The following is a 24,006-nucleotide window of genomic DNA, read 5'->3' as shown; positions in this document are numbered from 1 at the left end:
GTGAGGAGGCTGGTAGTGCACAAGAAGCTGGGAGGGGGCAGAACCAGGGTAGCTGGTCCAGACTGTTCAAAGGGATATTCCATAGCATATGATGTCATGTTGAACAATAAATATGGAGTGGCTGGCTGGGGTGGGTGCCAAGGCAGCTACTCAAGGACAGGCTTGGCATCAGTCAGTGGGTGGTGAGCAGTTTCATTGTGCATCACTTGCTTTGTATATTCTTTTATTATTATTATTGTTATTGTTATTATTACTATTTTCTCTTCATTTTCTGTCTTTTTAAACTGTCTTTATCTCAACACACAATGTTTTAACTTTTTTCTCTCCCCTATCCAGTATGGCAGGGGTAGTGAACAAACAGAAGTGTGTTGCTTAGCTACCTTCTGGGGTTAACCTGCTGGGTTAAACCTCAGCACCTATTCTCTCCCCCACCCCACTGGGACGGAGGGAGCAAATGGTTTGGTGATTCTAAGCTGCCTGCCAGGTTAAACTGCAACTTGAGGACAACTGAGAAATTCACTTTCTTTATTAAGTTTCTGAAATGAGGGTGGAATGAACCCTATGTAACTCTCTTCCTGAGATTGTACTGACTACAAGTCCTCAACAAGGGTCTTTCACTATGAGTAATTCTGCTTCATTGTGGGATTATAATTGAGTGACTCAAGCAATCACTCTCCCCTGAATATTGTTGTCACCTCATACATCAGATTGGACCAAGATAAACTTTTCTTCTGTTCTTTGTGTAAGATCTAATAAAGGAATTCTTACTTAAATGGCTAACCAACCAGCAAAAAAAAATTTGGAAGAAAGAACATTTAAGACAAAAAGAGAAAAATAGAACACCTTTACTATGGAAAGATGCAATTATCCATGCTATTATTTTTTCTTAACGTTTCTCAGCTGAAAGAGTAATGATTCATTGCTAATACTTTTCTCTTGAATCTCTAGGCCATCTGAAAGGCCATTCATTATCTGTTACTAATGCTTTCAGACATATAGTTAAATTTTTAGGTTCCTGTGTGGAGCCAGGAGTTGGACTTGATGATCCTTGTGGGTTCCTTCCCATACAGGATATTCTACGATTCTATTTCTATGAATTCCATTAATATTGCAATGACTTATGACAGTGCAATCTTACATTAAGGTGCACCATTCAGACCATCTTTTCTGCACATGACTATTATGAATAAATTAAGAATTATGATTACTTAGGTGGTCCTTAAAAATACTAAAATAAAATACTGTTCACATACTCAGGAGAAATGGGATGGAATACATACATGTGGAACAATATAAACATCTGCAGGGCAGGCATCTTCATCCAAGCTAGTGATACAGCAACCTCTAGTTCTTTTGTATGGTAAAGTAGGGGAGTGAGTCTTCTCACCTTAATGTATAGATATAAGGACACAAATATGTAAAAGTTCATTTGTTCCTGTCTTGCAAGTATTTCTATCGCTTTGTTGACAATAAAGGTGTGACCAACTCATATCAGAGGTTTATGCTGAAGATACACCAAGGGAGGGAAGCTGTATATCAACTATAAATTTAGAGAATACTCTGAGAACCAGATCCTCATACTACCCCAGAATCATCTTAAAGGAGCCTGTCCACATTAGCCATTTTATATCATTTACTTAAAACAAACAAACAATAACAACAACAAAAATATTATATGTACAGTTATATAAGGATAAATAAAGGTGCACATAGTTATATACTTATCTAGAAGTATGCGTGTGTTTTGCGTGTTCTGTGTGTGAGTTTGATGACTAGAGATAAAGAATAAATAACATAGAGAGAACCTTCCAGAAAACATACAACATACTTGGGAAAAAAAAAAAAAAAAAAAAAAAAAGGAGTTTAATCATAGAATCATAGAATGGTTTGGTTTGGAAGGGTCCTCTAGAGATCACAGAATCATAGAATAATTTAGGTTGGAAAAGACCTCTAAGATCATCAAGTCCAACCCTAAACCTAGCACTGCCACTAGATGCTTAAACCTAGCATACCACTAGACCATGTCCCTCAGCACCACATCTACACATCTTCTGAATACCTCCATGGATGATGGCTCAGCTGTCTCCCTGGGCAGGCTGTTCCAATGCTTCACAACCGTTTCAATGAAGATTTATTTATTTTTTTCCTAATGTCCCAACTATACCTCTCTTAGCACAACTTGAGACCATTTCTTCTTGTCCTGTTGCTCATTGCTTGGGAGAAAAGACAAACCCCCACCCAGCTACAACCTCCTTTAAGGTAGTTGTAGAGAGCAATAAGTCTCCCCTGAGCCTCCTTTTCTCTAGGCTGAATAACCACAGATCATTTAGTTACAACCCCCTTACCATGGGCAAGGATACCTTCCACTAGATAAGGTAGCTCAAAGTCCCATCCAAGAAAAGCAAATATTAGAAAAAAAGACAGAAAGCACCTTGAGCATTACTTCTGTGAAATACACAGTGATTTGATTTCTCTAGCATTCAGCATTCAGATCCCTTGTGACTAAAGACAGTTTGGAGCCAAAGAGTTTCTACCCTTTCCTTTTAATTTAAGAAGCTGGAGGTGAAAATATCTTTTCCACCAGAAGGAGAGTAACATGAGAGAAGAAGAGATCTATAACATGATCCTGGGGAAAGAATTCAGTATAATAGAGAAGTCAGATTCTTCTGTGAATTAAAGATGTTTCTAAGAAGATCCTATAGTTCCATAGGTCTTCCTTTTTCTACTTTTTAAAAATGGGGGAAACATTTCCCCTTTTCGGGCAGTGGGAACTTCCATGGACTATCACAGCTTCTTTATATGATGAACAGTGTTTTTAGAAACTTCATCTGACAGTTCCCTCAGGACCTTCAGAAGCGTCTCCTCAGGTCCTATAGACTTGTGCACATTCAAGTTCGTTCGCTGGTCTTGAATGTGATCATCCCTACAGTGGACAGTCCTACATTCTCCCAGTCCCTGCCTTTGCATGGCAGCATAAAGGTAAAAACTGTCACACTTATTGAAAAGCATTATTCTTTTCTTTAAAATATATTTTAGGGTTCTACCTTTGGATTAACAATTTAGCAAACACACTGAATGAGTGGGCAGTGAAGACATCAGAGCAAGTTCTGATCATCTGTACAAATACATTCATTCAAATACTCAAAGCCTCATTCAACCTGGCCTTGAACACCTCCAGGGATGGGGCATCCAAAACCTCTCTGGGCAACCTGTTCCAGTGCCTCATCACCCTCGAAGTAAAGAATTTCTTCCTCTGTTGCACCGCTCTGCAAAAACTAAAACATCAGGGTGTTATCAGAATGATTGCCATCATAAATCCAAAACATAGTACCATATCAGCTACTAGGAAGAAAATTAACCATATCCCACACAAAACCAGGACCATTTTCTGAGTTTAACTGTGTATGAGTGCCAAATCTTGGCTCCTCCCAGATTAAGCTGTAAAGGAAAATATAGTTCAGGAGAGCATCTACTGTATTACAACCTTATGCAGCATTTATCCCATAGCAGCAATCTAGAACTAGTGCACATTATTATAATATGGCCATTTGATCCTCACACCAGCTATTTCTGTCTATAGATCCACTCGAACTGTGCTGCACTACTTGCTAATGTAGACATAGCCTGTGACATCTGAGTTTGGAGCATTAACCTCCCACTGGAGTCAGGTGAAAAGAATGGCTACCTTTGGAGTTTTTCCATCTCCCTGAGATCTCAGTTACCCTTCAAAAAGCTGCACTCTCTACAGTCATTATGAGCAGCTAGGCTAAGGTTATGAATCACTTAAGTGCTATTTCAAGTCCCTGAACTGAAAAGTCTTGAAGCTGTATCTGTGTCCCCACTTAGATCTAATCCTGTCTACAAAACTCCTATCTTTAAAATCATCTTCTCACATCTTTTTAGCTCAAAATTCCACAATCACATTTTGCAAAGTTGATGCAAATTGTCCCAGCTAAAGGATATTAACAAACTTGTAATTAGATGCAGGAAAATATTCTATTCTAACAAGTGGAAGACCTATACAAGCTAACCATCCTAGCAATCATCTACAAGGTCACCTAATTTATATATTTATTGGAGAATAAATAGTTCCATATGGCAAGACTATCAGTGTTTTTTGTTTGTTTGTTTGTTTGTTTGTTGACATATTTATTAAAAGATGAAGGAAAATTATTGGCGTGGAAGAAATTGAATGAATCTGCAATTAATATGCTTCATGAATATCAGAAGAAAATATAACATAATATCAATGAAGTATTAAAAAAGTGAGATACTTTCTCTGGGATTCATATTTAACATAAATTAATGAAAAGCACATAACTGAATAATATATAAACCTGTTCTGTTAATTCAGTCTTCCATTTTATGTTAATACTTTCTGAAATGCTTAAGGTATAAGTTGCTAGAAATGCAATATAAACCACAAGATATTTACCGTTACAGTTTTCTTTATCTGAAAGGAGGTTTTTTTTGTTTGTTTGTTTGTTTGTTTGTTTTTAAGGCTTCGGGTAAAGTAGCTAGAACAGATAACCTGTTAGATAACCAACAAGATCTTATAGAGATAGTAATCCATCCATATATTAACATAAATTCATAGCCAAAATGTCATACATTTTTTATTTCATGGTTTATGGTTCTATGTACGAATATCACTTGAACATCATATTTAGCCAATCATAATAGTTCCATATTGGAAGTGGACTTCCAAACATCAGTATCTTCAGCTTGGACTGCCTCTCAATTACAACTCTCATGGTTTCTCCAGCCAGATAAGATCTTTACTACTTTACTGTTATTTCATCTTTATCTTTAATTTATTAATCCATGAGGGTCAAAAGTCCTTTAGCTAGTATGAAAAACCCAATTTTAAATCCCAAAGGAGAAAAAATCAAATAATATTTAAAGAATTTTAACATGCCACCCCTCCCACCTTTTGGAAGGTGGATCTGTCCCTGGACAGTAATATTAGTGATTTTTTTTTTTTTTTAAAGTAGGCGTCCTCATTTTTTCGGTGTAAATTGAAGGTAAAAACAAAACTCTTATTAGTATGCATCTTTACATTTCTTTGCCCCTCCACAGTTTCCCCTTAATAATAAACTTTTCTTCTACTTATCACAAAGAACTATTCCCTTAACACCTCCAGAGACTTCGTAACAGCAATGCATTAAGCTCAAAAGCACCTGGATTTGGTATGCTTATGAATAGCTGAGGAGAATTTTTACTTCCCTTTAGGTTCTTTTTGTCTTAAAAGAGGAATATTCAGTTAAACAATCGAATGTCACTAGTATTGAAAATTATTCAAAAAAATCACCTCTAGAAAATCAAAAGTTACCACATGTATGCAATTTGAAAAACTTTTTTTGTCATAACTTTTTTTTGTCATAATGCATTAATTTTTATTTTAATTTAGATAATTGTGATAATGATAAAGATGACTAATGAATAATGCTAAGTTTCTGAATACATCCATACAGTGATATCATTCCTATATTTTGTTCAAAGACGGTCCTATGTAAAATGTGAAACCAATTTCACATGGGGGAATTTGGCGCTGCAGTCATAAGACCAGAACCACAGCACTCAGCTGCACATAGTCTCAAATTTATTTACTAAGCAGAACTAGTATAGCAGGTGGTTAGTGAACCATTTTCCAAGATTTCTATGCTGCAATATGTACACACTTCAGACTTGTAAAAATCAAAGCTCCAGCTCCCCGGGTCCAATTTAGTCCTCTACCATGAATCCAGTGTATTCCCATATGTAGAGACAATTAACACTTGTTGCATAGGTCATAATCACAGTCCCCAAATGAGCTGCACACATATAAAGTTGTTAACAATTGCTTGACAGCTTTGGTCATCTGTGCTTCCTTCCTTCTTATTCATGGGATACTAGAGTAACCTTAACAGGCAGAGCTGCATAGGTACATAGTCTGGGGTTCATTTACCTGAGCAGTGGTCTCAGGGGTAGGCCTTACCATTGCAATAGCAAATTTATGACTGAGTTAGGTAAAAATTCAGTACGTAAGGGTAGCATGAGAAATTAGCGCTGACAGAAATCTATGCAAGTTATGTCATTACTGGACTGAGTCCAGCAAAATGCCATAAAGCAGATTAAGGTACTGGAGTATCTTTCATATGACAAAAGGCTGAGAGAACTGGACTGTTCAGCCTGGAGAAGAGCGGGCTCAGGGGAATGAAGAAGAGGGAGCCAGACTTCTCAGTGGCACCAACAGGCATCGTGCACAACATGAAACACGTGCTATCCTGTCTGAACATGAAAAAATGGTTATTTACTGTGAGAACAGTTGAATCGTGGAACAGGTTCAAAACACAACTGAATACAATCCTGGGTAACCTACTGTAGGTGAACATGCTCTGATAGGGGCAGGGATGGCCAAGAGACTTTCCAAAGGTGTCTTCTGATTTCAACCATTGTGTGATTCAGCTACTCAGCTTTTCAGCCATCCTTTCCACCCACACCAGGCTTTTTTTTAATGCTTCTTGCTCTCTCCTAAGAAGTCATTGTAAGCCTAGCAGACTCACTAGTTTGACATCATGTGAACTCAGTGAGATCATACTCATCAGGGAGACCTTAGTAAAAATGTGCTGGGCTCATTGGGTCATTATATGGTCTGCATCAGCCCTTTGGATTGTTCCATTTACAACAGCAGAGTGTCTCAGTTTCAAAAAAGATGATAGAGAATGCATCTTTTTGGGGTTTCAAACTTATCCCTACTCTTAAATTATTTTTCTGACCATGGATAACATAATTTTAGATGCCCTAAGAACTTCCTGCTCGGCTATGCACACACTAAGGGAATGATTCATCTTGCCTCAGACATCTTAAAGTTAGATAATGAAGTTTGTGCTGATTACCTTAGGCTCCCTTTGAAGTGAATGAATACAAACTGTTCTGGATAGTTAGAATTTCAGAAACTCAAGTTCATATATGAAAATAACAAGTAAGCTATAAATTAACGTATTGTATTGCATTTTTAACTGGGTTAATTAATGATTGTGAGTCTCCTCCAGTAAGGTTACATAACCACAACAGGGGAATTCGGGTTAATTTTTATTTAAATAAAATTTGCATTTCTTATCAGAGTTAAAAATCAGAAATAATCTCTCAGTGTTAGCTGTTATTTGTTTTAAATTCAAAAATAACTCACTTATCTGTGTCACCTTCAGACTTTATTTATAATCCTGTTTGTGCTTGCTTTTTTTTTGTTTTCTAGACAAACTGAAATACCACTGCTGCAGCTGGCTGAAAAATGCAGAGCTTTATTCAAGAAAATATTGCTCAAGCCTCACTTGTTTTAAATTATTTGGTTTAGGAAAACATAGTTACATGGCAAAGGAGTTCAAGATGTTTCTTTGAATAGAGATGGTTTGTTGTGAATGCTGAAAATAATTAGTGATATACATTATACACTTTTTATGTAGTAGTAATAAAGAAATTAAGACCTAGATTCAAATTGCCTTGCTTAGGCCTTACTGTCATTTTATTTGATATTTAATCATAGACAAAAGAGCACTGATTTTTGAATGGTGAGCAAATCCAAACCTGTCTAGGCTGTTAAAGTGTAATTTGTCTTCAGAATTATATATTGCATTCTTAAAACAAAACAAACAAACAAAAATCATAAAAAGCAAACAAAAAGGAAAATTTAGAATGATCCAATCTATGTATAAGTAATGTAAGTATGTTTTGTTCTTTAACATTTTTTTTTTCTAAATATAAAGCTAACGAAAGTTCCAGGTTAAACACTGACACATTAAACTACATTGACAAGGTCTGGATCTATCACCCATCCTCTTCCTTCCTCCATATGTAAATACTAAGTGCTTTCAAATTAATTAGATATCATTTTTCCATACTATGAAGTCCACAACTCAGAGTTAGGCAGTGCGTAGCTGCACTAAAACATGAAACATAAAGTTTCCTTTGTTAAGAAAAGAACCATGTACTACTAGCCAATTGTATATGTCACTTCTATATTCACATGTAGATAAACAGATATAAATATGAAGATACAGATCATTGTCAGAAGTTGGAATGCTCATTCAGGAGTTGGAATACTTGGGTTTTTTGTCATCTTCAGACTAAAGATGCAAGAATATTACAGGTATCCAAAGAAGGTGTGTGAAGTTCCATCAACCACGACATTTTGGATAAATTCTGCTTTCTGTCCTGCGGTTTTTGACTATATAAATAAACCAGGGAAAAGTGAAATGAGTCCCATTTTTTCATGTGAGCTTCCTTTATAAGTCAGTCATCCTTTGCTACACATGACCTCACTTCAAAAGGAATTCAAAAGGGTGATGCAATGGCTTCTAGCTTCTAAATGCCCACGTACTATAATCAACCAAACATTTACAAGAGACTGGAAAATCAGAGTAAAACAAGAACAGCAAAATAGGTGGGGGTAGGGGGGTGGGGTGGGCGGGGAGTGACATTTCTAGATTAAGCGATGTCTAAATGCAGATAAAGATCAGAGTTGACAGTATCAAATAATAGCAAACGTGAGCAGTGTACAGGGCACTACTTCTTTACTCCTGTACTTTCTCACACCTCCATTTCTTTTCCTATATTAGCTTCATAAAAAGCAAAAGCCTGCAAAAGAACAACGAAGTTACCTCATCTGCAGAGAATGCATGTATCTTAAATGATGCACAAGGAGTGCTTGGTTAATTACAGCACCTGTATTTTCCATTTTCTTTATTGCATTTTAAAATAATTAGCAAGCAGTAGAGATGTGCTTTATTAAAAATAATAATTATTATTACGGTGTTTTATTTTATCTTGTGTATATTTATCCTCTATTAGAATAGAAAATTTATCTTCTGGAAAATTTCAACTCTCATGAGAGCAGCTGAAAAAGGAACCCCTTTTCCTTTAAGTGTACAGTGGTTTGTCTAAGGCTTTTTCATGTTTCTCTCCTCCCCTATTTTTATCAGTTTCATGAAAAATTAGAAAAACTAGTTTAATTCTGAAAGTGCTAGATGTGCCATTTGAAATCTAATTGTAGTTCATCTGGCCTTAGTTAAAGCAACAGCTAAACAGAAAATATTAAGCAGAACATAATTACATATTGCATTTCACAATTTAAAAATTAGAAAGTAACTTGATTGAACAAACTGTAGTGCAACAGGATATATCACATAGAATATGCATTCATTCCAAAACTAACTGCTAACTAGGGTAATTAATATAATCATTATCATGTGCTTCCTCTTTCTGAATTTTTCTCTTTGACATTTTTTCATCAAGAAAACATTAAGTTTTGTATTTTAATGTAATTTCTCCCTTAAAATTACCAAGTGGTTACTCGTTATGACTATGACTGTACATGGCTTTTGGCACTAATATATCTGTGAAAACATATTGTTTATAATTCTAATTCCTCAGCTTTTTTATTTGAAATATTAACTCCACTCTGAAGCTGGAATAACTTTGTTCCTCTGTCCTTAGCAAACTTTTCTGTTTTAGAGAAGCTAGGGATTTTATTTATTTATTTATTAATATTGTGCCTTTCCTTCTCATAGACTTTAGTTGAGCAAAACAGTGCACTATGTTCCCAAGTAAATATGTATTTCTTATAGTTGTTCTAGAACTTCCCATCTTTCCATCTGGGAATGTATGTGGATGATTCTAAATGCAAGATGCACAATGCAACATGTTGGCACTAGTTGTTCACAACACTTTTCCAGAAAATGTTAATATCATTTGAGATACCAATAAAATATGCTTCACAAGGTTTTTGTTGTTGTTGTTTTAATTACATCCAGCAAAAATTCCTTAATTTTCCCTTATTCATTTTCGTCTCCTGTATTTTTGCAGTGAATAAACTCCTTTACACAATTTATAATAGAATCATCTAGGTTGGAACAAACGTTCAAGATCATCAAGTGCAATCACCAGCATGACCCACCTAGTCCCATTCCTAAACCATGTCCTTTAGTGCCACGTCCACACTTCTTCAGGGGTGGGGACTCCGTCATGTCTCTGGGCAGCCTGTTCCAATCTTTGAATACCCCCTCCATTAAGAAATTCTTCCTAATATGCAAACTAATCCTCTCCAAGTGCATCTTGAAAACATTTCCTTATTCCTCATGAGGAACTCTATCACTTTCCTCACGAGGAATTCCTATCACTTGTCACTTGAGAAAAGAGACCAACACATTTATCACTGCAACTCCCTGTAAAGTCGCTGTAGAGACTGACGTGCTCTCCCCTCGGCCTCCTTTTCTCCAGACTGATCCCATGGTCCACCCTATTTCTGGTGCAGGCAAGTATGCCATTGGCCTTCTTGGGCACCTGGGCACACTGCTGGCTCATGTTCAGCCAACAACTAACATCCCCAGTTCCTTTTATGCTGGGAAACTTTCCAACCACTCTTCCTCAAGTGCAGGACTCAGCACTTAGCCTTGCTATTCAACAAGTCATGCAATTGGACTCAGTCCATCAATCTAGATCCCTTTGAAGAGCCTTTCTACAAGCAGATCAACAGGCCTGCCTAATTTGGTATTGTCCACAAACTTACTGAGGGTGCATTCCTCATACAGATCACTGGTCAAAATATTAAACAAAAGTGATTTCTGACAGCAAGTTTTTCCTTTCTTCATGCCCTCGATTGCCCCCTCAGCTGTACTTCAATCCCTTATGCCTCTTGCCATTTCAAGTTGCTCCTAGGTTTCACCTCCCTCTTCCTGCTGTCATCTTTCTCTTCTTAAACCATTTTTGCCTGCAATCCTTGGACTTTTCTTATCATGTGCTGGCTTCCTAAATTTAAACAATAGAAACTAGAGAGAAGAGACAGCAGGACTTATCTGGGCTTTTCTCATTCAAAAGACTACAACCACACCAGACATTAATTAAAACATATTAGTAATAATAGCCTATGACTATGCCTGACATACTGTGTTTCTTTCTTATGTCAGATTAAAGGACCAAGGAAGGGAATGTCAAAAAGTCTCATCAATTTTCATATTACTAGGATATAATAATAGAACACTGATCTATAATTCGGAATAAAAGGTAATACTCAACTGTGTATGGAGCAGTCTGTGTATCAATTAAATAGCAAAAGGAAAAAAAAAAAGTAGGAATATGAAAATGTTTTGCTTACTTATCGCTTTAAAGTCCTGAAGCAAAGACATCTTACAAACTGCACAATTCCCTGAAATGTCTTGCATATATGTGTCCCCCCAAAAAACGGGAAAGGGAAAGGGAAAGGGAAAGGGAAAGGGAAAGGGAAAGGGAAAGGGAAAGGGAAAGGGAAAGGGAAAGGGAAAGGGAAAGGGAAAGGGAAAGGGAAAGGGAAAGGGAAAGGGAAAGGGAAAGGGGGAAAGGGAAAGGGGAGGAGGGAAAGGGAAAGGGGAGGAGGGAAAGGAAAAGGGAAAGGAGGGAAGGGGGAGGGGGAGGGTGAGGGGCGGGGCAGGGCAGGGCAGGGCAGGGCAGGGAAGGGGAGGGGAGGGGAGGGGAGGGGAGGGGAGGGGAGGGGAGGGGAGGGGAGGAGAGGGGAATGGGGGGAACTCTTCTCACTGCATCATGTTTATCAAAATGTGTTTTAGGAAAGAACTGAAGACACGGCAGCATATTTTCATGTAAGCTAGCACATGAGTAAATTGCTGTATTGTAGGTGCTCTTTCCTTTCTTTTCTTTTCTCCAGCACAGAAGGGTAGTTAGTTAAAACAAGAATATGCAAGCATTTTGAAATTCAGAGTGTTAAGAATATCAACCTTGTTTTGTGAATATTTTTTTCATTTTATTAAAAAGAAAAAATTTATTTCACAATTCTATTTACTTTAAGGCATTAACTTCTAATTTGATAATATATAAAAAAGTTAAGATTTGTATAAGTATCATATAGAACATTTAAATGAATTTCATCATAATGGAAAAATTTTACATACAATGTTTTCCTCAGAGTTTTAGGAAGAACACTAAAAATAAAAATGGCATGGAATAAGGGCATTTAGGGCATCAGTGGTAGTATACTTGGCTTTGGTGGACTGTGTAATGAATCGAACGTTATACATCTGCTACGGAAAGACAGAAAAGCCCTGACAGAAAAGCCCTAAATCCTGTTCTGCATAATGATCTGCTTTTGACTGCAACTTTTTGCAGTTACTAAATAAATCTATTTGTAGCAAAGTCAGATCTAAATATGAGGATTACCTTTTTGCTGTTTCTGAAGACACAGTCATAAAAACGAGGTGCTGAACTTCAAAGGACTATTAAAATCAAATTGTACGTAGAGAGGTTTTGTCCCAGGTTTTGGGGGCTTTGTTTATTTTTCCAGTCAAGGTAGCAATTTGGTTACCTTTGCTCAAATTCTGCAGTACTTGCTAACACAGATTATTCCATTTGTTTCCACAGAATGATATGCATGGTCTAATTTTGTCCAGAAAAGTTTCTAAGTATGTGCTTATCTTTAGACATAAACTTTAAAAGTGGTATATGAATAAATGCATTCCTAAGCAAAGATGAGTTTGGATACTTGCTTTGTTGTTCTGGGAACTCCACGGGAATAGGAAAATTAGATTCACTTCATGTTTGAGACTCCTAAAGATATGCTTTTACATATAGAATCATATGATCATAGAATCATATTGGTTGGAAGTAACCTCCAGAAGTCTGATAGGTGTCCACATGAGTTTGGTGTCTGAGATCCAATTATACATAAAAAAGTAGCAGCTCAGATATTTGCTTAAAAAATGGTCATATTTGAGGTGTCAGAGGGTACCTAAGAGAGCTACATTGTTTTGGCAGATATGAGCCAGGACTGACCATAGATTCATGCCCTCCTGTAATGGTGCTTAGGAGCCAGGTGGGTCTATCGCCATCACAGATGACACCCCATGCTTTGGTAACTGATTTGAATGTGTGCTGTAAAGCTAGGCAAGATAAGTGATTTTTTTCAAACCTTTTAAAATTTAGAGGGAAAAAAAATAGTAAATAGCCTCAAATCAGTCTCTTTCCTAATCCCAATTAGAATGAAAATTTAGAATTTTAATCCAGTCTTTCTTTTTATTTTTTTGCACCTCGGTAGAATAAAACCCTGCAGGTGCAGAGGTATCAAATACAAAGATGGACTGTAGGACAAGAGTATGAGTGTTCAACAGGTAACTTACTTTTATGTTTTTCTTATTTTCCACCCCTTTCTTTTCTTTAGCATAAAAATCAATCACAGCGAAAGTAAGCAGTTGACCTTCTCAGCTGATTAATTCAAGGATGACTGTAGGCAGGAGACAAATGGGTATGCCTGAGTACACCTCTGAATGTCATGGTAAAATCTAAATATTTGATAGGCAGTGTTTGATAGGAAGCTTTGACAAGAATAAGCTTGTGGGATGGATTAAATAGCTTCCAAACCTCTGTAATTACAACAAACAGCATGTATCCGTTTTCCAGTCCTGTTTAGTGGTTATGATGTGAGTGCAGTGAATTGCTACTCCACCAACAGACACCCTTTTTATTCTAGCTTTCTGAAAATAGCACACATTTAGCTATGAGAATGTATAGCACTAAAACATTTAAATGGCACAATGATATTTTAAAAATTGAGATAAAGTATCTAATTCTTAAATACTTTCCTACATCTATTTTAATTGTTTTTGTTTGTTTGTTTGTTTGTTTGTTTTTAACATTCTTCTGAAGAAAGAAGTTACAGTCAGATTTAAACTTGTGGGAGGAGAAGGCATTCACCCTTCATTAATATCTTGTCAGTTTAATTAGAAGGAAAGCAAGCACAATGATAATGTAGTCCATTAGCATTTTTCTCCTGTATAGTTAATACAAATGTGTCTTTTAAAATCTGCGATGCCTAAAGCATCCAGATTAGCGTTAGGGACATGTGTTAGACAAACTTAATGCAACTTGAAAATGAAAGATAGAGTCAGAGGTAATAGAGGTTGTTCATGAAGAGTATTAGAAAAAGACTGTGGAAGTCAGGGCATGTGCAACTGAAGGAAAATTATGACATGATAGATGCATTGTCCAAATTTTCTGAATGTAGCTTTTAGGTTTTCTACTTATCCTACTATAATATTGTAGGCCGCATTTTTTTCTAGTGCTTATTCATTATAAAGAGATCTAGATTTATTTGTCCAAAATCCTCAACTGAACTGTGGCTCAGAACACCAAGGCAAAGTCCCCTAATACCAGCAAAGGCAGCCATGGGAAAAGCAGTCAAGAGAGAAGTCTTCTAGTAAATTGCACAGAGATGAGATAAAGAGTATTCAGGGGAAAAGGTGTGACAACTGGTGCATTTTCCTGCACTCACCTGCCAATTCCAAATACTGAGTTTATCCCACTTCTTAAATGAGAATAAACTATTATGTGAGTATTTGGTTAACTACAATGATACAAAAATAAGTCTTAAGTTACCTTGAAAGTTAGTAATATATTTGTGTGAAGAAACTGTAGCCTGAATTAACATAATGATAAGGTAATTAGTAGTTAATCTGTACCTGCCCTCTCCCCAGGTACTGCTCCTGTTGAGGGTTATTAGCTTCATTCTCGAACTATGCTATTAGCTTCATTTCTCGAACTATGAAGTTCCCCAAAGAAGGTGTATTATCATCTGGGAAAGTAATGACAGCTAATTGTCCTGGTTTCAGGTAGGACAGAGTTAATTTGAGTTAATCTGAGAGTTAATCTGAGGCCCGCTATACTCCAACCGAAAAGGAGATATTGGCAGCATATGAGGGAGTTCGATCTGCTTCGGAAGTGGTCGGTACTGAAGCGCAGCTCCTCCTGGCACCCCGACTGCCGGTACTGGGTTGGATGTTCAAAGGAAGGGTCCCCTCTACACATCATGCAACTGATGCTACATGGAGCAAGTGGGTTGCACTGATTACTCAGCGGGCTCGAATAGGAAACCCCAGTCGCCCAGGAATCCTGGAAGTGATTATGGACTGGCCAGAAGGCAAGTACTTTGGGATATCATCAGAGGAGGAGGTGGTCCGTGCTGAAGAAGCCCCACTGTACAACGAGATACCAGAAAATGAGAAGAAATATGCCCTGTTCACTGATGGGTCCTGTCGTATTGTGGGAAAGCATCGGAGATGGAAGGCTGCTGTATGGAGTCCTACACGACGAGTTGCAGAAGCTGCTGAGGGAGAAGGTGAATCGAGTCAGTTTGCAGAAGTGAAAGCCGTTCAGCTGGCCTTAGATATTGCTCAACGAGAAAAGTGGCCAGTTCTCTATCTCTATACTGATTCATGGATGGTAGCAAATGCCCTGTGGGGGTGGCTACAGCAATGGAAGCAGAACAACTGGGAGCTCAGGGGCAAACCCATCTGGGCTGCTGCATTGTGGCAAGATATTGCTGCCCGGATAGAGAACCTGGTTGTAAAGGTACGCCATGTAGATGCTCATGTGCCCAAGAATCGGGCTACTGAAGAACATCAAAACAACCAGCAGGTGGATCAGGCTGCTAAGATTGAAGTGGCTCAGGTGGACCTGGACTGGCAACATAAAGGTGAATTATTTATAGCCCGATGGGCCCATGACACCTCAGGCCATCAAGGTAGAGATGCAACATACAGATGGGCTCGTGACCGAGGGGTGGACCTGACCATGGACACTATAGCACAGGTTATTCATGATTGTGAAACATGTGCTGCAATTAAACAAGCCAAACGGTCAAAGCCTCTCTGGTATGGAGGACGATGGCTGAAATACAAATATGGAGAGGCCTGGCAGATTGATTACATCACACTCCCCCAAACCCGCAACGGCAAGCGCCACGTACTTACAATGGTGGAAGCAACCACCGGATGGCTGGAAACATATCCTGTGCCCCATGCCACCGCCCGGAACACTATCCTGGGCCTTGAAAAGCAAGTCCTATGGCGACATGGCACCCCAGAAAGAATTGAGTCAGACAATGGGACTCATTTCCGAAACAACCTTATAGACACTTGGGCCAAAGAACATGGTATTGAGTGGGTGTATCACATCCCCTATCATGCACCAGCCTCCGGGAAAGTTGAACGATACAATGGACTGTTAAAGACTACGCTGAAAGCAATGGGTGCTGGGACATTCAAAAATTGGGAAACACATTTGGCAAAGGCCACCTGGTTAGTCAATACTAGAGGATCTGCCAACCGAGCTGGACCTGCCCAATCAAACCTGTTACGCACTGTAGAAGGGGATAAAGTTCCTGTAGTGCACGTAAGAAACATGCTGGGTAAGACAGTCTGGGCTACTCCTGCCTCAGGAAAAGGCAAGCCCATTCGTGGGATTGCTTTTGCCCAGGGACCTGGATGCACTTGGTGGGTAATGCAAAAGAATGGGGAGGTCCGGTGTGTACCTCAAGGGGACCTAATACTGGGTGAGAATAGCCCATGAGCTGAATTGTAGTATGTTAATTATCATATAACACTGTATGTCATCGCTACCATGGTTGCTATATATCATAGATGAAAATGGTGATTAATTAGAAGGTATTGGAAAGAGTGTAACCTGAGCATGACATAAATGGTATGGAATAAGGGGTGGATATCTGTCCTGGTTTCAGTTTTCCTCCTAGTAGCTGGCAGGGTGCTATGTTTTGGATTAGAATGAGAAGAGCGCTGATAACATGCTGATGTTTTAATTGTTGTAGAGCAGTGTGCTTACACCAAGCCAAGGACTTTTCAGCTTCTCGCTCTGTCCTGCTAGCGAGCAGGCTAGGGATGCAGCAGGAGCTGGGAGGGGACAGACCCAGGACAGCTGACCCAAACTGGCCAAAGGGGTATTCCATACCATCTGACGTCATGCTGAACAATATATAGGGGTGGCTAGCCGGGGTGGAGGGGGGGGCCGGCTGCTCGGGGATAGGCTGGGCATCGGTCAACGGGTGGTGAGCAATTGCATTGTGCATCACTTATTTCGTACACATTAATACTATTAATACTATTATTATTATTATTATTGTTATTATTTTCCCTGTCTTAATAAACTGGCTTTATCTCAACTCACAGACTTCACTTTCCCGTTTCTCTCCCCCATCCCAGAGAGGGAGGGGGGAGGGTGAGCGAACGGCTGTGTGGTGTATTGGCTGCCAGCCGGGCTAAACCACAACACTAATGAAGAGAAATTCCCAAAACACATCAACCTAGAAAAGGGATTTTATTTTTGTCTATAGAGAGAAATATATTTCCTTGAATATCCATATCCTGCTCACTGTCACAATCTATGTATGAGGCTAACATAATTCTGCCCAGGAATACTGTCCTCATAGAGATATCCACAAAAGCAAATAGTGAACTAAGAATGACCAGAATAGTAGAGGCGTACAAGGGTTCTATTATTTATTTAAGTAGAAGCAGAATAAAAACAAGAATAAAAAGAGAACTTATTGCCTTGGGAAAGGAAACTTAAAGGAAAGTTTTCACTAGAAGACAACATCCTAGTGGGAATGGAGTGAATGGATTCACATGTTAGTATAAAAGGGTGCAAAGAAGATAATTGTAACGAATATAGAAACGGAAAAATCCTGACAAACAAAACCTTTAGGTTTGGGGGAACAACTTAAGCAAGAATAATAGTAATTTAAATGTAGTAACAGACTTATAATCAGCCATTTCTTCAGAACTGATTTCTGCACAAGACAAAGCTGAGATCTCAAAGGTAAAAGCTACAGTATAAGAAAATGCTATATAGGCAGATAAGGAAAAATGTAAAAGCCAGAGGGCATTCATGAAATTAAGCATGTAGAACTCAGGAAAATAAATGTTAATTAAATCTCTCAGAAAAGCCTGGAAGTACTTTTTGCTGCATAAGGAGTATGTAGTCGTATTGGGTTTACATTGCAATGTTTTAGTAGCCTCTGTGAGCAGAGTCCAGAAGCTGCCCCATGTCATATCTGAGCCAGCTCCAGCCTGCTCCAAAAGAGACCCGCTGCTGGCCAGAGCCAAGGCAGAGACAATGTTGTCTGTGCCTCTGTGAGAGCACGTTTAAGAAGGGGAAAAAACAAACAAACAAACAAACAAAAAAGGTGCTTTGCAACACCAGATGGGAGAGTGAGGAATGAGAAACAGCTCTGCAGACACCAAGGTCAGTGCAGAAGGAGGGCAGGAGGTGCCACAGGCACTGTAGCACACATTCCCCTGAGGCCTGTGGAGAGGCCCATGGTGGAGCAGGCTATCCCCCTGCAGCCCATGGGTTCCACATGGAGCAGATCTCCACGCTGCAGCCCGTGGAGGAGACCCAGGTGGAGCAGGTGGATGTGGCCTGGAGGAGGCTGCGGCCCATGGAGAGCCCCTGCAGGAGCAGACCCTGGGCTGGAGCTGAAGCCTGTAGAGAGGTGATCACGCAGGAGCAGGGGTCCTGGGGGGAGCTGCTGCCCGTGGGGGACCGGTGTTGGAGCGGTTTGCTCCTGAATGATGGACCTCACTATATGGACCCATATTGGAGCATTTCTTGAAGAGCTGCTGCCTGTGGGCAGCCCCCGTATGATCAGTTTGGGAAGGACGGCATCCCGTGGGAAGGACCCCATGCTGGAGCAGGGGCAGAGAGTGACCATGAAGGAGTGGTGGAGACGACATGCTATAGACCGACCACAGCCCCTATTCTACGTTCTCCTACACCGCTCTTGGGGAGGAGGTAGAAGAGGGTGGATGGGGGGAAGGTGGTTTTAGTTTTCCTTTAGTTTCTCACTGTTCTAGCCTGTCTGTAATAGGTAATAAGTTAATCTCCCTATGCTGACTCTGTTTCACCTGTGATGATAATTGGTGAGTGATCTCCCTATCTTTACATCCACTCTTGTGACTTTTTTCATTGTGTTTTCTCCTCCTTTTCCTTGGAGGATGGGGAGTGAGGGAGTGGTTGTGGTGTTCAGCTGCCCAGTTGGGTAAAACCATCACAGCAGTTTACTTGACAAGATTGATCCGAAACTTCAGAGCTATGGATATAGACAAAATCTTTCTAAATAATCACACATCGGGACTGAAAACAAAGTTAGTGAAATGGTGATGAAGCACAGATGTTCATTTTCAAAGGAGTAGGCAACAGGAACACAGATATTTCTTTTTATTTCAAGCTAAGTAATATGAGAATGGCATACAGTTAAGAATAAAAGCAAATTTCAACCAAACAGTATTTTCATCCAAAATATTTTTTTTTGAGAAAAACAAATACCATTTTTGTTTTATTACATGATGTACGGTTATGAGTTATTACATGATGAACAATAATGAGCTGAGCTCCTCTGATGTGCCTGGAAAAAATAACAGGCACAAGGAAGCATCAGTGCTAATAATTCATGTTTTGAGTTATTCCTGAACTAGATTGTTATGGCTTTAACCAAGATGTTTAGGAGCAGCATTCTGCTTCCTAGCTCTATTTGATGCGCCCTACCACATTTTAAGGAGTGTCTAGTTGCTAGCCTAGAAATCATAAGTTTTACTTAAGACCTGTGTTTGTCTCCCAGCTCTGTTCAAATATCTTTGATGTGTTACTCTTTACAAATGACACTAGACACTGTTTAAGCAGTTGAACAAACTCCTGAATATTTTCTGTACCAACTAATGACAGAAAAGGAATGGAAAGAAAGAACATCATGGCTGACATGCACAATCATTACCCAGATAAAAACACTTTAATTGCTTCAGAAAGTAGAAAACTGCCCTTTTCAGAAAGGTTAAGTGTCATGGCAGAAGAGTGCCACTTATCATAGTGTAGAGTGTTACTGTAAGTCAGCATTTTAATTATCTGACTGATTTACACTTCCAGCTTATTTACCTCTTTTCAAACATAAGCTCATCTTTCATCTTCTGTGTGCAATCACAAGCAGTGTGAAATGTTATTAAAACACTTAGGCATAATTGATAAAGAGTTGATTTCCCAGAATGCTTAAATGACTCTCAGTGGGACTTATTTCAAGAAAAATTCTTAATTTTTAAGATCCTGCCCTAAAGGTTTTCAAAACCTGACATCCAAATTCAAGATACATGTGGTTTCTTATATAAGATACTGCCTAATTCCATGGATTAATGTGAAAGACTTGTGTAGAAAAAAGAAAAAAAAAAAAAAAAAAAAAAAAACATTATTTGCAAGAAAGGAAAGAGCAACATTATGCATAGAATTATACTATTTTGAGATTCAAAAACTGAGGAAACTGCCTCCTTAATAGTGATTCCAAAAGCACAGCCCTGCTTTCCCCTTGGCATAGATGTTTCTTTTCAGTCAGATGTGGTCTATAGACTTTCCTGATTATCTGAAAACAAACTGTCTTATTTTACCTCAGCTACTCTAAAACTATTTTTCATATTTATTAATGTAAAGTTGATTTGTCTTCCAAGTAATTATCATTTTACAGAGCCATAAAGTGGGCACAGAAATAAAGGTTTTAATCCACATGGCTTGTTCTGGGCAGGATTTTTCTTTTAGGCAAAACTAGGGTCTTATTCCAAATAGCCTAATTTCTAATTAGCTTGTCCAGAGTAAGAAACTGTTTTATTATTGTTAGTAGAATTTTATTAAAAGGGTATCTACAGTCTTCAGCAGACCAGAAACCTTTTCTGAACTCTGCCTTCAACAAGTGATCCAAGTAGATTTATAGAAAATTGGGCATGTCTGAGGAACTAAGCACTTTGTTTAAAAGACCATATTGCAGAGTGTCCTGGTTTCAGGTAGGACAGAGTTAATTTTCCTCCTAGTAGCTGGCAGGGTGCTATGTTTTGGATTAGAATGAGAAGAGCGCTGATAACATGCTGATGTTTTAATTGTTGTAGAGCAGTGCTTACACCAAGCCAAGGACTTTTCAGCTTCTCGCTCCGTCCTGCCAGCGAGCAGGCTAGGGGTGCAGCAAGAGCTGGGAGGGGACAGACCCAGGACAGCTGACCCAAACTGGCCAAAGGGGTATTCCATAGCATCTGACGTCATGCTAAACAATATATAGGGGTGGCTAGCTGGGATGCGGGGGCCGGCTGCTGGGGGACAGGCTGGGCATCAGTCAGCAGGTGGTGAGCAATTGCATTGTGCATCATTTGTTTCGTACACATTATTAGTAGTAGTACTATTATCATTATTATTATTATTATTGTTGTTATTATTTTCCTGTCTTAATAAACTGTCTTTATCTCAACTCACAGGCTTCACTTTCCCGTTTCTCTCCCCCATCCCAGAGAGGGAGGGGGGAGGGGGAGCAAACGGCTGTGTGGTGTTTAGCTGACAACCGGGTTAAACCACAACACAGAGGAATGACATCTCCTCATCAAGGACAGAATGTTATTAGATTTATGAGCTGCCAGGCATCATAAAAGAAATTGCTGGTTGAAGCTATATACTGTTTGCAATATAATGTCACACTGGATATAATGTAATAGGATCTGGCATATCAGTGATATGATTAAAAGATAATATTAGTCTTTACCTTTTTGACTAAGGAATAATTCAGTTCCTAGGTGGATAAATGAGAAGAATGAAGAGCTAGTAGCTTATGCCTTGAGGTTACAACAAGGAAAAATAATCCATGAATATCTTATTTACTCTTATTTTATGAACGTGCATCAAAAGTTGATAGATAATTAATATTTGCTTTTTAGTTAGCTTTAATTAAAGTTGTAATTTTGGTAAACCTTGAAACATTAATTTTAGGGGAATCTGTGTTTAGAATGTCACTTGAAGAGATGGCACTTCAATCTCTATTCCCTGAAAGAAGTCCAATTATAAAGGAATGATCAGATTATCTATCTGTACTTCAGCTCTCCAAGCCAATACTTTTCTCACAATTTCTTCTGAAAGCCACAGTTTTCTTGAAACAAGTCATGCCAAGACTGTGATGCTTCTTATAAGTAATTGCTTACTTCATATATTGAGACATAAAACGTTGAACCATTCTTTCTGTCTTTGATCTCTGTGTATGCATTTTACTAAGTGTATAGTTTCTAGCATGTGTTCCATGCTTACAGCTACAGAGACAGCTGTAGCTGTACTAATGTATGTACTAATGATGTACTAATAATACAGATAACAAACTTAGAGAGTTTTGTCCAAAACAACTTCTATATTTTACTAAGAAAATAATTTCTTTAGCTTCTTCTTGGCTCCTTGACAGTCTATGGTCAATATCTTTGATTCTGGAGGTGATTCAATTGCAGAAAAACAAACTGAAGACCTAATGTATCCAGTGGCAAAACTTTAATTAGCTTCAGTAAATCTAGGAATTTATCTTTTGTCCTTTTAGTCTGCAGATGCGTTCTATCAACAGACAACTGTTAAGTTGAGCTAACCACGTACAGTTAGCAAAAATCAGTGCATATTAGCAATAATGCCTTTCTATGTTTCACTAAGAATCAGAACAATTATCCCATAATACATAGGAGCAGCCAGCTAAGTATCGGCCCATTGCCAGTGGAGAAAGGAGTCACAGGAAAGTTTGTGCTGCTTCCAGTCAAGGGTAGCACCTCATTTTCCTCAGCACACTCTCAGCATCAAATCATGAAAAGGTAGCTGCTGCCACCAGCAAGGAACAGAAAAACAAGAAGATAGCAACCACACTAAAATGGCAAGTGGGTGAGGAATTGAACCTAACTATTTCACAAATGATCTAGCTTTCAAATTATTGAGAGTGAAGAGCTCATGGGAGATAGAACACTGTGAAAGGGTTTAGGAGACCATCTCATGCATTCTTCTTCAGATATCACTACTGGTCTTAGAAACGATGCCTATGCTAGGAAAACTAAACAGCACCAGTGAATGTGCTGTGATTAGTCAGCATGGTTTTGTCTTGGGTTAGTGGCCTGCTCTCAGACAATGTTAAAGTTACAGCATATACAAGGGACTGTTGCTAATAGGCAACCTTAGGGGAATCATCCTGGTCTGTGGCAGGGAGCAGAAAGGGGTGTGTGTGTGTGTGTCAGATTTTCTAAAAAGGGAGCTGTGCATTCTTTTTAGTTCTAGAGACACCAAAATGTTCCTGGTCCATTTCTTTACCTGTAGAGAAATAGCCTGGAATTTAGTTCTCAACACATCAAATATAGTTCTTTAGAACGACCCCCTGTTCTTCTCTGCAGGGCTGCTCTCAATCCACACATCAACCAGCCTGTATTTATGTTTGGGATTGCCCTGACCCAGGTGCAGTAACTTGCACTAGGTCTTGTTGAACCACATGTTGTTTGCACAGGTCCAACTCTCGAGCCAGTCAAGATGCATCTAAATGACATTCTTTCCCTCCAGCTTGTCAACCACACCACTCAGCTTTGTGTCATATGCAAACTTGCTGAGGTTACACTCAATCCCACTATCCACGTCGCTGAAAAAGATGTTAAATAATACCAGTAAGATCAATAAAAAAAATAAATAAAATAGTGGAGTCATCAGCATGTAAGTCCTTTGCTGGAATAAAAATTATGTTGGTGTTGAATATTTCCTTCTCCCACTTCCAGGATTCAGTTGGGTACATCTTTATACGTTTGATAATATGCTTTTAAATCTTGCTTTTTCTTCATAGAATCATAAAGGTTGGAAAAGACCTTCAGGATCATCTGGTCCAAAAATTCCGTATACCACCAATATCACCCACTAAACCATACCCCTAAGCACCACATCCAACCTCTCCTTAAACACCCCCAGGGACAGTGACTCCACCACTTCCCTGGGCAACCCGTTCCAATGCCTGACTACTCTTTCTGAGAAGAAATGTCTCCTAATTTCCAACCTAAACCTCCCCTGGCACAACTTGAGGCCATTCCCTTTAGTCTTATCATTAGTTATCTGTGGGAAGAGGCCGACCCCCAGCTCCCCACAACTTCCTTTCAGGTAGTTATAGAGAGCAAGAGGTTCTCCCCTGAGCCTCCTCTTCTCCCGACTAAACAACCCCAGTTCCCTCAGCCGCTCCTCATAAGATTTATGTTCCAGGCCCTTCACCAGCTTTGTAGCTCTCACTGGATGTTCTTCCAGGCCTCGATGTCCTTTTTGTAGTGAGGGGCCCAAAACTGAACACAGTACTCGAGGTGCGGCCTCACCGCAGCAGAGTACAGGGGAAAAATCACCTCCCTGGTCCTA

The 24,006-nt window shown here is 39.0% G+C and overlaps 1 long non-coding RNA gene across 1 annotated transcript; it reads right to left on the bottom strand.

The window, feature by feature from the left end:
• Nucleotides 1-1,917: 1,917 nt before the first annotated feature.
• LOC121063466 lies at nt 1,918-23,548 on the bottom strand. The gene is made up of 3 exons (XR_005816017.1): nt 23,521-23,548; nt 9,567-9,572; nt 1,918-1,989 (listed from the first exon to the last, which is right to left on the bottom strand). It is a non-coding gene; the product is annotated as an uncharacterized LOC121063466 (long non-coding RNA).
• Between the last annotated feature and the right edge of the window lie 458 nt (nt 23,549-24,006).

This window comes from Cygnus olor, chromosome 1 (assembly GCF_009769625.2).
Source record: "Cygnus olor isolate bCygOlo1 chromosome 1, bCygOlo1.pri.v2, whole genome shotgun sequence".
NCBI classification, from domain to species: Eukaryota; Metazoa; Chordata; class Aves; order Anseriformes; family Anatidae; genus Cygnus; species Cygnus olor.
This window is presented reverse-complemented; position numbering and strand designations above follow the sequence as displayed.